The sequence below is a fragment of the Varanus komodoensis genome, unplaced genomic scaffold (assembly GCF_004798865.1).
Source record: "Varanus komodoensis strain SLA01 unplaced genomic scaffold, ASM479886v1 scaffold1, whole genome shotgun sequence".
Classification (NCBI taxonomy): domain Eukaryota; kingdom Metazoa; phylum Chordata; class Lepidosauria; order Squamata; family Varanidae; genus Varanus; species Varanus komodoensis.
The window spans coordinates 53,863,706-53,876,681 of NW_025335268.1; the positions used below are offsets into that span (position 1 = coordinate 53,863,706).

Below are 12,976 nucleotides of genomic sequence, written 5' to 3' on the forward strand. Positions count from 1 at the left end.
TTCATCTTGGGCTCTGGACAATGCAGGTCTGCAATGGCATACCAGAGTTATCATATGAGGACATTTCTTGCTCCCCTAAACCTTTCATCTTGAGGAGAGATGCCAATTTTCTCTTGGTATCCCCAGTACTAACAGTAGGTAATATTCAGCAAGAGATCCTCTCATAGGGTGCTGGCTAAGGCCCAACTAGACATGACAGTGAATGACCTTTTCATTTAATGGAGGCTACACCAAGACACAACTGAGGTGCATGTTACACGGTCATCTCTAAGGAAGCCTCTCCAACCTTGTGGAACTCCTATAATCTCTTCATCATGGCCATACCAGCTGGAGTTGATGGCAGCTGCAGTCCAGAGCAGTTGAAGGCATAAAGACTGAAGATAATAGAGGCTGTAGTCCTCACATATGGAGAGTATGAGGTTGGGGAAAACTGTTCTGTGGTAACAAAGAAATGGCACAGAGAAGGTTACCAATATACTGCAGGGTCAAACTGTTCATATTAAATACATCTTTGCATTGAATATGCATTTTAATACAAATAACTGCCTTGGGGTGGGGGAGAGTGGAGAATTACTGGGATGACAGCAGGTGGAGAGGCCTTTAACCCTTTCCCTTCCTTCTGAGATGCTTATTTTTTGCTCCAGAGAAGCTATCTGCCTCAATGGGTGATTTCCTCCCAATTTGAGTAGCACCGTCAGAGTAGAGTACTTGTGTGGGGGTGTCTCAGTATGTGTCAGTAGATCCTCCATTTCTTCTGGCAGATTCTTCATGCAAAATCTGCAAACTTTCATGAGATTTACGGACTCAGCTTACTTCCCTTTATCATGAAACCCATCAGTTTTAGTTTGTCCATTAGTACATGGCGCTATAAATGATGGCAGGTCTAAACTCAGACTTCTGTTTGCTGCCAAACATGAAGGACAGATAACAGAACTAGTTATCATGCTTAGATATGTTGTGTCTCATTTATTCTGTCACATTTATAGTGCCCAATAATCAAAACTCTCTTGGGCCACTGAAATCTTGATCATGTGCATCAAATAATGGTTTAGGACTAATTTCTGTAGCAGATTTTAAGCTGTGGTTTGATTTGTTTTAAATTCTGTAAGAGATTTCCCTATGCAAAGGGAACACTCTGGCATTCAGATGTTTTGACACGTTTATTCATGTATCTATCAGTTCAGTTCAAAATAATTGTCCACTCCTTTCTTCCGAGTTGCCTGTTGAACTTTTCTTCAGGATGTCTGCCTGCACTAAAATTATTGTGGCAGTCTTAATGAAATCTGCAAAGCCCATTTCCTGATTAGAAACAGAAGCCACAAGCCCAGGGCCTTTCTATAACTTCTGTCTTTTCTCACTTGACTCTGCTTAAAGACAACATTAGGGTACAATAATGCCCATTCCAGAACCTTGGAGTCATTTTGAAATTATAGCTGTATGCTAGTCTTCCCTAAGTGCCTTCCAGGTATATTGGATCACAGCGCCCATTATCCCTAGCCAGGAAAATCAGCAGGTCTGTTGGCTGGAGATGATGGAAGTTATAATTCAACACACCAGGGGGCACCCTGTTGGAGAAGGCTGACAGTATCATGTTTGCACCAAAGTCAGCCTGCTTCCAAGGGACACAGCATTTCAGCATGCTCAGTGCCATACCATACCAAGGATGCATAGAACTCAGTGGGGAGCAGGTAGCATTCACTCCGTATGAGATGGCAGATGACCTCATAACTTCCTGATGAAGCTGAGAGATCTGCACAGAAGACATCCAGGTCATACCTTGCACTTGTACCACCTGCTCCACACCTAAAGCTGAGAGACCTTCGGAGTTGCAAAGTATTTCATGAAATAAGCAGGAAATATAAATTGCCCCAGCAGATTTCAGCACAGAGATGTCATTTGGTCTGCTATATGCAGACCACTGCAAGCAGCACTTATATACTAAATTAACTATACTTTATATATAAAGTATATAAGTGCTTTATGTTTTTGTACATTACTTAGAATTTATTTTAATGTAAGTGAATAAATATTAGATTGATAAACTCTGTTAACGACTTGCTATACTTTATGAACCCCAGTGTGTCTATTATGAGCAGCTGTTTATGATAAACATCTATGGTTTAGAATAATGAGGAGTCCCTATATATGTGCTAATATTTCAGATGTAAAGATCACAATAATCAAATGTATTTTTAATAAGATGAATTTTCCATTATCTTCCTAACTTGTAGAGAACTTGGGAGACAGGATTTTCAAAATATGCCTTTATAAAAGAATAATTTCAGGCACAGGATCTGGAAAATATCAATGTGGGGAGAGGAGGGATAAGTGCTGAATATGCTATACGTTTCAGTGAATTGTTGTCACTGGCTGATCTAGTTAAGATCTTCAGTATTTTATCAGAGTTAAAGCTTAATCTTTCTCACCTGTTTTCAGAAATAACACTGCTGGTATTTACTTGTGGGGTGGGGAGCTTGATGGAATGCAATGGGACTTAGTCCCCAGAGAGTGTGCCCAGGTTTGCTGCCTGAAATCTTTAAACACCGTCTCCGGCAGCAGCCGATGCTCTTGCAGGGATGGATCAGGATGTCATGGCTGGTGACAACTGGGAGCTGTTCTTGGAGACTCTCTTGCCTTTTTAGGTCATGAGGGTCTCTGTGTGTTTAGGATAATGTGATTGACAGCTCCCCGCCAGCCCCAATTAGCATCCTATAATTTATTAGCTTCTGCTTTCAGATTATGTGTTAACTTCACAAATATTTCAACCACGGAAACAGCAGCTATCAAGTGTCTGCTGCCTGATCTGAGTTGTGGGAGCTGCAGTTAAAGACAGAGAGCTGTGCAGGTCTGTCAAGGGGTAATAATCATTTGCATCTTGCCATGTGACTACAGGAACATTGCAGTCCTTTGCTTGCAAAGAGTGGTGGTGGGGAAATCAAATTCAGGATCTGATCAAATTTGGGGGGCAGCAAGGAGGAGGAGAAGTTGAACCATTCACTTGTTCAGAGAAGGTTTGTGTTTGTGTAACTCCTGCACAAACATGCAGAAATACTGGTGCTTCAGTTACACATGGGTAATGAGTATAAGAATTACATAGCCACTGCCAGCATCATTCTGCTGCTCCTTGCCTGCTAAAATGGGCATTAAACAGAAAAAGATATACTGCAAAAGGGTATAAGCTAAGACAAAGATAATAGAAGTCTGCAAATGAAAAAGTTCCATCAAGCTCAATGGGGCTTGCTTACAGGTAAATAGGTAAAGTTGCAGCCTGCGGACACAATGCAAGGCATGTTTAGACATGTTTAGAAACAAAGCCTACAGCTGCAGGCATGGCCCAACCATGTTTTCCCACCACTAACACCACCATTGAACCACAGCAAGTATACAGAGCCTGTCCTCATTATCTGGTCCATAAAGAACCCGCTGCATTTATTTTCTGCCTAGATATATACAAACCTTTGAACTAGATTGCTCAATATATGTTCTTCATCGTGGCCTCTGTGCATCACACATATGGGTGCTGCGCCTGTGCAGTGCCTCTGGCCGGAAGATTGCAAGCTAACAGTTTTTGGCAGGAAAGCACCGCTCCCCCTCCCCCATAGCCTATAAAGAGCGGAGCGTCCGCCATTTTGTTCAGTCTTTGCGACCGCTGTTTGCTGTACCTCGTGCCGCTTTCACTCTCGTTCTGACCGTTGCTCGTCTAGCTTGTTCTTGTTCTCGATTGTTCTCTCCCAGTTGTTATAGCCCTGTTAGTTCTTATAGTTCTTGCTAGTTTTTATAGTTCTTGTTAGTTTTCATAGTTCTCTATCGTTCTACCTTCTCTTTCAATCTTCTGTTAAAAACAAAACAAAACCAAAAATATATTCTTACCCTCTGTACTATCTCCTATTTTTTCCTTTCTTGCGATGGCACAGCGAGCGGCTTTCCGCAAATGCGCAGAACGCGGTTCTAAGATGTCGCCGACCGACCCGCATGACCTATGCCTCCTCTGCTTGGGGGAGGGGCATAGGACTGACAAATGCTCTCACTGCCTGGCCTTCTCTAAGCAGGCCAGGAAAAACTGTGAGAATAGTCTGCAGAGGCTCTTGTGGGATCGGGCTCTCATGCAGTCCTACCCACTCGTTGCTCCAAAACCTGGCTCTGCTATGGTGGCTCTGCCCTCACGCCCTTCGGATGAAGGCACGTCTACCATGGGGGCTCCATCTGCTTCTCCAAAGAAAAAGCACGAGAAGCGTAAGCATGCTGAAACTGACAAATTAGCAAAGAAAGCCAGGAAGGAGAAGGCTCCGAAACCGGCGAAAAAGTCAAAGGACCCGGAGCGCCCTTGACACCGTGACTCAGGTTTGACGGCCCCCTCAGTACCGGCGGCAGTCACTGTACCGACTCCACCCGATCTGGTGCTTCAGGCGGCTATGAGGGTTACCCCTCAAGGGTCCCCTCACCATGTGGCTGACCTTCCTGCTGAGCTGCTTCCAACTCTACAGCGGGATCAATTTCTGATGGGGAAATTCAAGGTTCTTCCCCCTGGGCTAGGTCGCCCACACCTATGCCCACAGCCACAATGGAGGCAGATGTGGAGATGTCCCCACCTAGGAGCCGAAGGAGTCGCTCCATGGAACAGCGCTCCGAGGGATGGCATCGCTCCTACTTTCAAGCCTGGGGCAATCCACACTCCGTCGGGTATATCCCGCACCTAGGGGTCGGTCTTCACCGCCTTCCTGCAACCGTCCACTGTCCTTGGGTCCGAGGCGCGCATCCCCGATACCTCCTCGGGATGAGAGTAGCCGGTCTGTCTCTCCGGTGGAGTCCTCATCATCGGCTCCTCCGTACTATGGTGCTGATTCCGATGGTTCGAAGGTCGATTCAACCTCCCCTGACGTTGCTGTGACCTCCCAGAGCCCTGCGTCACCGGACGAATCACATGTCTCCTTTGCGGAGCTGATGTCCTGGCTTGTCCAGTCCCTTGACATCGATGCCATCCAGCGTCCGGGACCCACTACGGACAAGTTTTACGTCGTCGTCCGTGGGGAGCAGTCCACCTCCATCGTCCTGCTGTTGATCACCACCTTACGACAGGTGATGACACAACCCTGGGACTTGCCTTCTCACCCTCAACCCACATCTTGGAGGTACGAATCCATGTACCGGATTCAGGAGGAGGACATTCCCTTCCTCCTCCGCCACTCCAAGCCAAACTCGGTCATGGTGGAGTCCTCCGAGGGCAGAGAGGCGAGAGGCCACACCGCACCAAGAGACAAGGAGGGATGAAAGATCGACTCCCTGGCCAGGCGAGTCTACGCAGCCTCAGGTCTGGGGCTGCGCATTTCCAACTATGAGGCGACGTTGGCGAGGTATCAATACTTCATAACGCAATGCCTTCACAACGTCGTCTCAACCCTCCCGGATGACCAGGGTGACCTGGCGAAGGTGCTTATCAAGGAGGTGATGCAGGTTGCCGTCCAGCAGTTGTCCACAGCCAGGCATCATGTGGACACGGACTCGAGAGCCTTGGTCGGTGCCGTCTCTCTCTGCAGACATGCCTGGTTAAGGAATTCCAACTTCCCGGAGGAGACTAAACGGAGGATTGAGGAAACACCCTTTGACGGGTCCGGGCTTTTCCACTCCAGAACTGACCACAAGCTGAAGAAACTCCACAAGTCCCGCATGACGGCCAGGCGGATGGAGCTTCAGACTCAAACTAGGCATAAGTGGGCATGGACCCGTCCATCCTATAGACAGTCGTATCAGCCTAGACAACAGCCCCAACACCGACCGCAGCAACAGCAACGCCGCCGTCAACAGCCCCAGCAATGCTAACTGCAGGACCGTCGCCGTTATGACAAAATAGGAGGCAGCATTGACGGGACTGGTGAACCATTCCTCTGATCCCTTCCATACCCACCCCCCTCTCATCTGGGGACCGGCTGAAAAGCCAGCTCCCCATTTGGGAGTCCATCAGATCTGACTGGTGGGTATTACCCATCATACAGCATGGCTATCGGATAGAATTTGACATTGTTCCTCCATCGAGTCTGATCCGGTTTACATCATGCTCGCCGGTATTGCTCGATGAAATACAACAACTTCTTCGTAAAGGAGCGATTCATCAAGTAACTCCACGGATTCTACTCCAGGTATTTTACAGTCCCGAAGCAAGATGGTGGTCTATGTCCAACTTTGGACTTACGAAATCTGAATTGATTTATCGTGACAAAAAGTTTTGAATGACCACCCTCCAAAATATTTTGCCGCTGCTAAGGAAGGAGGATTGGTTCACCTCATTGGATTTGAAGGACGCCTATTTCCACATTTCGATTCACCCGAGTTATAGGTCTTTCCTTCGTTTTGCTGTTGCACCCCATTTATATGAATTTATGGTTCTACCTTTCGGTCTGGCCACCACTCCAAGAGTGTTCACCAAATGTATGGCCCCTGTCTGCACTTTCCTACGCCTCCAAGGCATACAAGTTTACCCTTACCTTGATCACTGGCTTCTGGTGTCCCAGTCTAGGGAAGGACTCCTCGCATCCATCCGTACAACCTGTGCCTTATTAGACGATCTGGGCCTATGCATTAATACCGAGAAATCTTCTCTTCTTCCAACGCAGATGCTTACCTTCATCGGAGCCCGTTTGGATTCAACGCTGGGAAGAACCTTCCTTCCTCAGGAAAGACAACAGACTCTCGCTCGCCACATCCATCGAATGCAACGAGACGGGATGGTTCCGGCAAAGTCCATCCAGAGGCTTCCGGGACATATGGCTTCCTCGGTTGCTGTGGTGCCACACGCCAGACTTCGACTTCGTCCTTTACAACTACTTTTCAACAAGATGTTCCACCCACAGAGAGACTCACCGTCGAAGTTGATTCGAATCCCATCCTCGGTGCTCCATTCTCTACTCTGGTGGTCGGTCCCAGCCAATCTGACTGTTGGAGTTCCCTTCAGGCCCCAATGCCCATCAATAACCCTCGGTACCGACACGTCTCTTCTGGGATGGGGAGCAGTATGCTCCGGCCTATATACCCAGGGCACGTGGACTCATCGAGAATCCACGAATCATATCAACTTCCTGGAGCTGTTGGCGGTATTCAAAGCCCTGCGTTCTTTCGAAGATGTTCTCCAACACTGGGTCGTTCAGATAACTTTGGACAACATAGCCACCGTCTTTTATCTGAACAAACAAGGCGGAATGAAGTTCCCAACTCTGGCCAGACTTTCTATGCAGATTTGGGACTGGTGCATTCTGAGAGACATTACACTAATGGCAGTCCATTTGGCTGGTACGGACAATGTGGAAGCGGACCTCCTCAGCAGGCGCATGTACATCTCTCATGAATGGGAGCTAGATCCTCAGACACGTGACTATCTTTTTCATCGCTGGGGGTTCCCCAATGTGGACTTGTTCGCCACCCAACAGAACAAGGTGTGCAATGCTTTCTGTTCGAGAGCGGGAATCGGGTACGGATCCCTAGGGGATGCGTTCATGATCCCGTGGAACAACCTGAACTTTTACGCCTTCCCGCTGATTCCTCTTATGATGAGAGTGATAGCGAAGATAGTACACTATCGGGCCACAGGGATACTAATTACCCCTTGGTGGCCACGCCAACCTTGGCTTGCGACACTGCTCGACATCTCTCACGGGGAATACCTTCATCTTCCACTGCTTCCATACCTCATAACCCAACAGGACGGTATGCTTTGCCATCCAGATTTACTATCGTTGAACCTAACAGTGTGGCGAATCTGATTGCTAACCTTGCGCCATCTGTATCGACAGCAACTTCAAGCGGTTCGAATCCTGCCTTTGAATCCGCTGAGTTCAGTGCCTTCGAATCCGCTGCGTTCAGCGCTACTTCCTCTTTTGTTCCTCCAGCACCATCGGATCCGAGGATTGATCCGTCGAATCCGACAACCTTTCATCCGGATATTCAACACATCCTTGATTCTGCTTTAAAGCCATCTACGCGGAAGTCCTATGTGACTAAATGGAGACGATTTTCCACCTTTGCTGAGTCTCATTCGTTCTCTCCATTTACATCATTGATACATCAAATCCTTCAGTTCCTATTAGAACTGCACCACTCTGGACTGAAACCATTTTCAATTAAAGTGTATACAGCGGCAATTGCCTATCATCGTGGCATGGTGCACGGATCACCCATCTTCTCTCAACCTACTATTAAGAGGTTTCTTAAGGGTCTTCATAATCTTAATCCATCAATCAGGCCAGTAATGTCTACCTGGAGTCTCTCTGTTGTTTTGCAAGCGCTTACAAGAGCTCCTTTCGAACTATTGGCAACAGTCTATTTACGTCTGGTTTCATGGAAGACAGTGTTTCTCGTGGCGGTTACCTCGGCCCGAAGGGCCAGTGAGCTCTGCGCTCTCCGCATAGACCCTCCTTACTTGAATTTTCACAGAGGAAAGGTCGTCTTGCGGCTCGATCCATCTTCCTAAGGTGGCCACATCTTTTCATATGGGACAGAATATTATCTTACCTGCCTTTTTTCTGTCTCCGTCGACATTATTAGAAAGGTCGTTGCACTCACTGACGTTCGGCACTGCTTAGCCTTCTACAGATCTAGGACTGAATCTGTTCGGCGCTCAAATAGACTATTCGTTAAACATTCTACCAGAGATCAAGGCGCTCCAGTCACTCCACAGACTTTCCAAGTGGATAGTTCATACTATCACTTTATCCTATCAACTGGCTAAGATTGAATTACCCACAGCTCCTGGAAGCCATTTGACTAGGGCTGTTGCTGCTTCATCTGCCTTCGCATCGGGAGCCCCAATTGATGATGTATGTTGAGCTGCTACTTGGGTGAACCCTTGCACTTTCGCCAGACATTATCGTCTAGATGTTCGGGCTCAGCAAAATTGCTCCTTTGGCATAGCTGTTCTTTCATCTGTTCTTCGTTGAGGGCACCTCTCCTCCTCCATTATGGTAAGCTTTTTAATCTACCCATATGTGTGATGCATAGAGGCCAGGACGAAGAAAAGCAGGTTGCTTACCTGTAACTGATGTTCTTCGAGTGGCCATCTGTGCAGTCACACAACCCACCCGCCAGCCCCGCTTGGTGTCGGTGAGTGGATATATTCGTCAGTACCAATGCTTTCCCTTTTTTCACAGTACCGATTTTTTCTCATCTAGTAATGACAGTTATTTCCACATGGGGGCGTATGTTCGGTCGTCAAAGACTGAACAAAATGGCGGACGCTCCGCTCTTTATAAGCTATGGGGGAGGGGGAGCGGAACTTTCCCACCAAAAACCGTTAGCTTGCAATCTTCCGGCCAAAGGAACTGCGCAGGTGCAACACCCATATGTGTGACTCCACAGAAGGCCACTCGAAGAACATCACTTACAGGTAAGCAACCTGCTTATCTGCTCCTGTCTGGAGTATGCTAAAGATAGAACTAGGAAGATAGGAAGCATCCAGCCCAGTGTCATGCGTTCTGACTGGCAGCAGCTCTGTAGTTCAGCAAGGGCGATTCACATCCAGGATGTGAAAGACTGAATTCAGACCCTTCTTCACACAAAGCATATTCTCCACCACACACCGGATCCTCCCCAACAGTTTTACTTAGCCACAGCTAAATGAGCTTCAGATCAGAAAGGGCTGAATCTCACATCATCAGAAACCACCCTGAAAGCCCTAGGCAAACCATTCTCACCCAGCTTCTGCCAATCTCCGCCCCTACCCCTCATCTTTTGCAATAGGGAGATAGTAATAACAACCTACCTTGCATGGTTGTCAACATTACAAAATGAATACAAAGTACTCTGAACTTTTGAAAGCTCTGTATAAATAACCACCACCACCAACTTGGTGCCGCATGGGTCTACAAAAACAAGGAGGTTGTCAACAGGTAGGCCACTTGTTGCTGAGCTGCATTCAGCTTAATAGTTCCAAGTCGAGTGCATGCCTGCTTTAAACCCTTGCTAGAGCATAGCATGGATCCAAATAGAACATCAAAGGGAAAGCAAGAGGGCAAGGCAGCTTCTCCTTGAAGCAAGATGACGAAGGGCAGATACAGTTCCCTTGGGAGAGGCAACTGGCACACTCCCTGGGAGAGGAGGGAGGATTTCTAGAGGGAAAGAGCTCCTATTGCCAAAGCTCACATAAGCAAGCCTGGGGAAAAACTGAGAATCTGTATACCCCTGCTAATGCTAAAAACACCTATTTTCTACGCCAACAGCAGGGGGACCCCTGTGCAAACGTTCAAACTGCACACTATAATCTTTTTTGCCTGGTGTGTGTTTACGAGGATTTCTTAGGAAGTAGCCTCTTCTTAAAATTTCACCTCCAAAAATAAAGCAGAATATTGGGAACTGCTTCTTTGGTTTGAACAGAGATTTCATCTTGTCCCAATGCTGTTCCAGCCATTTTTTAAAACTCTGGATTTTCTAGTACATGCACTGAAATCAGTAGATGGTGGGCCCTGTATATTTTTTTACAGAGTATTTAATGTGGCATGTATGATGGTGTGACTGTCACTTAGGTCTCAGGGACAAACTAGAATTTACCTATGACAGGACTAGATGATTTTAAGAAGGCCATTTTCCTCTCACCCTCAACCCTCCCTTCTGAAATAAGGAGATTATAATGTTGCTTCATTTGCAGGACTTTCCAAGTATTACTCAGTAGTATGCAAAGTGTTTGGAACACATGCAACGTAATATACAAAATGTTGGTATTTATAAGTGTTTTTAATTTGTGCTTAAGACATTGCTCAAGGAAAAGCCCCAATCTTTAGTTATATTAGCAACACATTCTCAACGTTCTGTGAAAGTTTGGCTTTTTCTTTACTGTGTCACCTAATGTGTTCAATCTGGACTGCCCCTTTCCAGCTCACATTTGGTTTAAAAGGCAAAATATTTAAGGGATTGACTAGTCTTTCCATTGCCTTCTTGAAAATCATTTTGAACTAGATGCAATTTCAAATGTTACATATGCTTCTCATGAATGATAGCAAAAAGCAAGCAAATCATGCAGATTGGGTTGGTCAGATGTCAGGCTTGTGAGATTTCCTCTGGGTTTCACTAGAACCCCCAAGATCCACCAAGCCAGAGAATGAATTAAGGAGCAGAGTGGTGATTCTAGCTACCCAGGAGTTTGTGATCATTACCAGAACAAAGCTGAGTAATCCTTACACCCAAAGTGCCACATTGATTTTCTCCAACAAGCTTTGGTTTTCAATCTGGATGATTAGGAGAGTGCCAGGGATTGTAGGGCCTTTTCTTGCCAAAACACATATCTCACATTTAGAGAAGCAGCACCTCTTAACTAGTGCTATTGTTAGACAATTGGTAAGTCAGATATCCTTACCAATCTATTATAAATCATCCAGAGATCCATCAATTGATCCCCATGCTCTCTTCTGCCCACACCTAATATAGATGGAATCCATTGATAGATTTTTGGGTGATTTGATAGATGGACATGTGCAATACATTCATTGCACAGCTTCCCTGTGTGCATATAGCGAAATACATATGTGCAGTTGACACATGTGAATGACACTCAGTGGCATACTTCTTCATGTGTGACCTAGAGGCCATTTTCTATCATTTAAACTGACCCTTTTCTATCTGACACACTAGGCGAAGAGATTTCCCAGGTACTTACTTAGTTTAAATAATGAGACAGTATCTTACCTCTACCACTAGCTAAGTTCTAAATGACAATTCTCTGTGATAAGCAGAATCCCCTGGCAAGTCTTCACTAGGTGCTTGTAACATTATCAGCCAGGACCACCTTTGGTTCTGACTGGCCCTGTTCACAGCCCATAAATCTAACTGCCTTTTAGTCATAGGGAAGCCACAGATGAGATCCCACCTTTAGCAGCCTCAGGGTAGGTAAGTGGCGAGACCTACTTTTGCTGATTTCTGCCGCGACTCATGGCTGCGTGGCAGTGGCCTTGTTCTAAGATACTGTGCAGCAACACAGCGGGGTGATTTGCCGCTATAAACATTGACCTCCGAACAGCTGCCTCATGTACAGCTAGATGCAGAAAGCTCTGAAACAAACTGGAACACAACTCTCTCAGCTGTTTCCCCTTGCCAGAGTAGACAGGGTGGAAACGCAGTGTGGGCAGATGAATAGTTTATCACGGTGTCTAGCAGGCTGGGAGAATGCAAATGCTGGGAGAGGCCAAAGCCTCTTCTTTCCAAATTTATAAAAGAACTCAGGAACCCCACATCCTTTTGGGGTCCATGCTTTTCCTGCATCCTTTTCTCTTTGGAGCAGGGATGAAGAGATGATAGCCTTCGCTTGTGACTGGAAGAACATCAGGCTGGAAATAGGGGGCAAAAAAGGAAAGAGCTCAATTTCCCTACTCGAGAAGACTGAACGGGCAGGAAACGGTGGCCAGGAGCAAAAGAAGACAGCATGGCAGCAGGGAATTCTGCAGGGATCACCATCTATCTCATCTGCTCAGAGCCTCTCTTTACTTGCATTCCAGGTTGAACTACTGCAGAATTCTCATTCAAGGATGAATAGCTTGAACCACTCCAGCAAAACATATTTTTACCATCCCAATGTATGCATGCTTACTTAGTAACTCCTACAATCCTCAGTGGGGCTTACTCCAAAATAAGTGTGTATAGTGTTGCAGCCTAAGCGATGTGCTGGGGCAACTGTCCACAACTCCAAGATAGAGACTTACCTTATGGTGACTGATAAAGAAAGGAGTCTTGCTTTTGTGGGGGTTATATGCAGTGTGAAGCAAAATTCTTTGCTGGGGATCAAAAATTAAAACTGGCAGTATTGTAAAGCCATTATACCAAACTATGGTGTGACTACACTTGGCATGCTGTGCACATCTGGGTCTGATCATCACAACTCATAAAGGATGTAGAGCTGGAGAGGAGTGTGGAAAGTTTCCCTTTGAGGAAAGGTGACCATGTTTGCATGGGGCTTTTTTGGTCTTGAAAAAAGGGGCAAGTAATAGAGGAAATTGTATATACGCAT

General features: G+C 46.3%; 1 protein-coding gene across 1 annotated transcript in view; it reads right to left on the bottom strand.

Moving 5' to 3' along the window:
- Positions 1 to 321: 321 nt before the first annotated feature.
- VGLL2 (vestigial like family member 2) overlaps positions 322 to 12,976 on the bottom strand; it is a 43,762-nt gene continuing 31,107 nt past the window's right edge. The window contains exon 5 of the transcript XR_006414292.1: positions 322 to 435. The gene's annotated coding sequence lies outside the window, so the exon portion shown is untranslated. The remainder of the gene's footprint in view (positions 436 to 12,976) is intronic.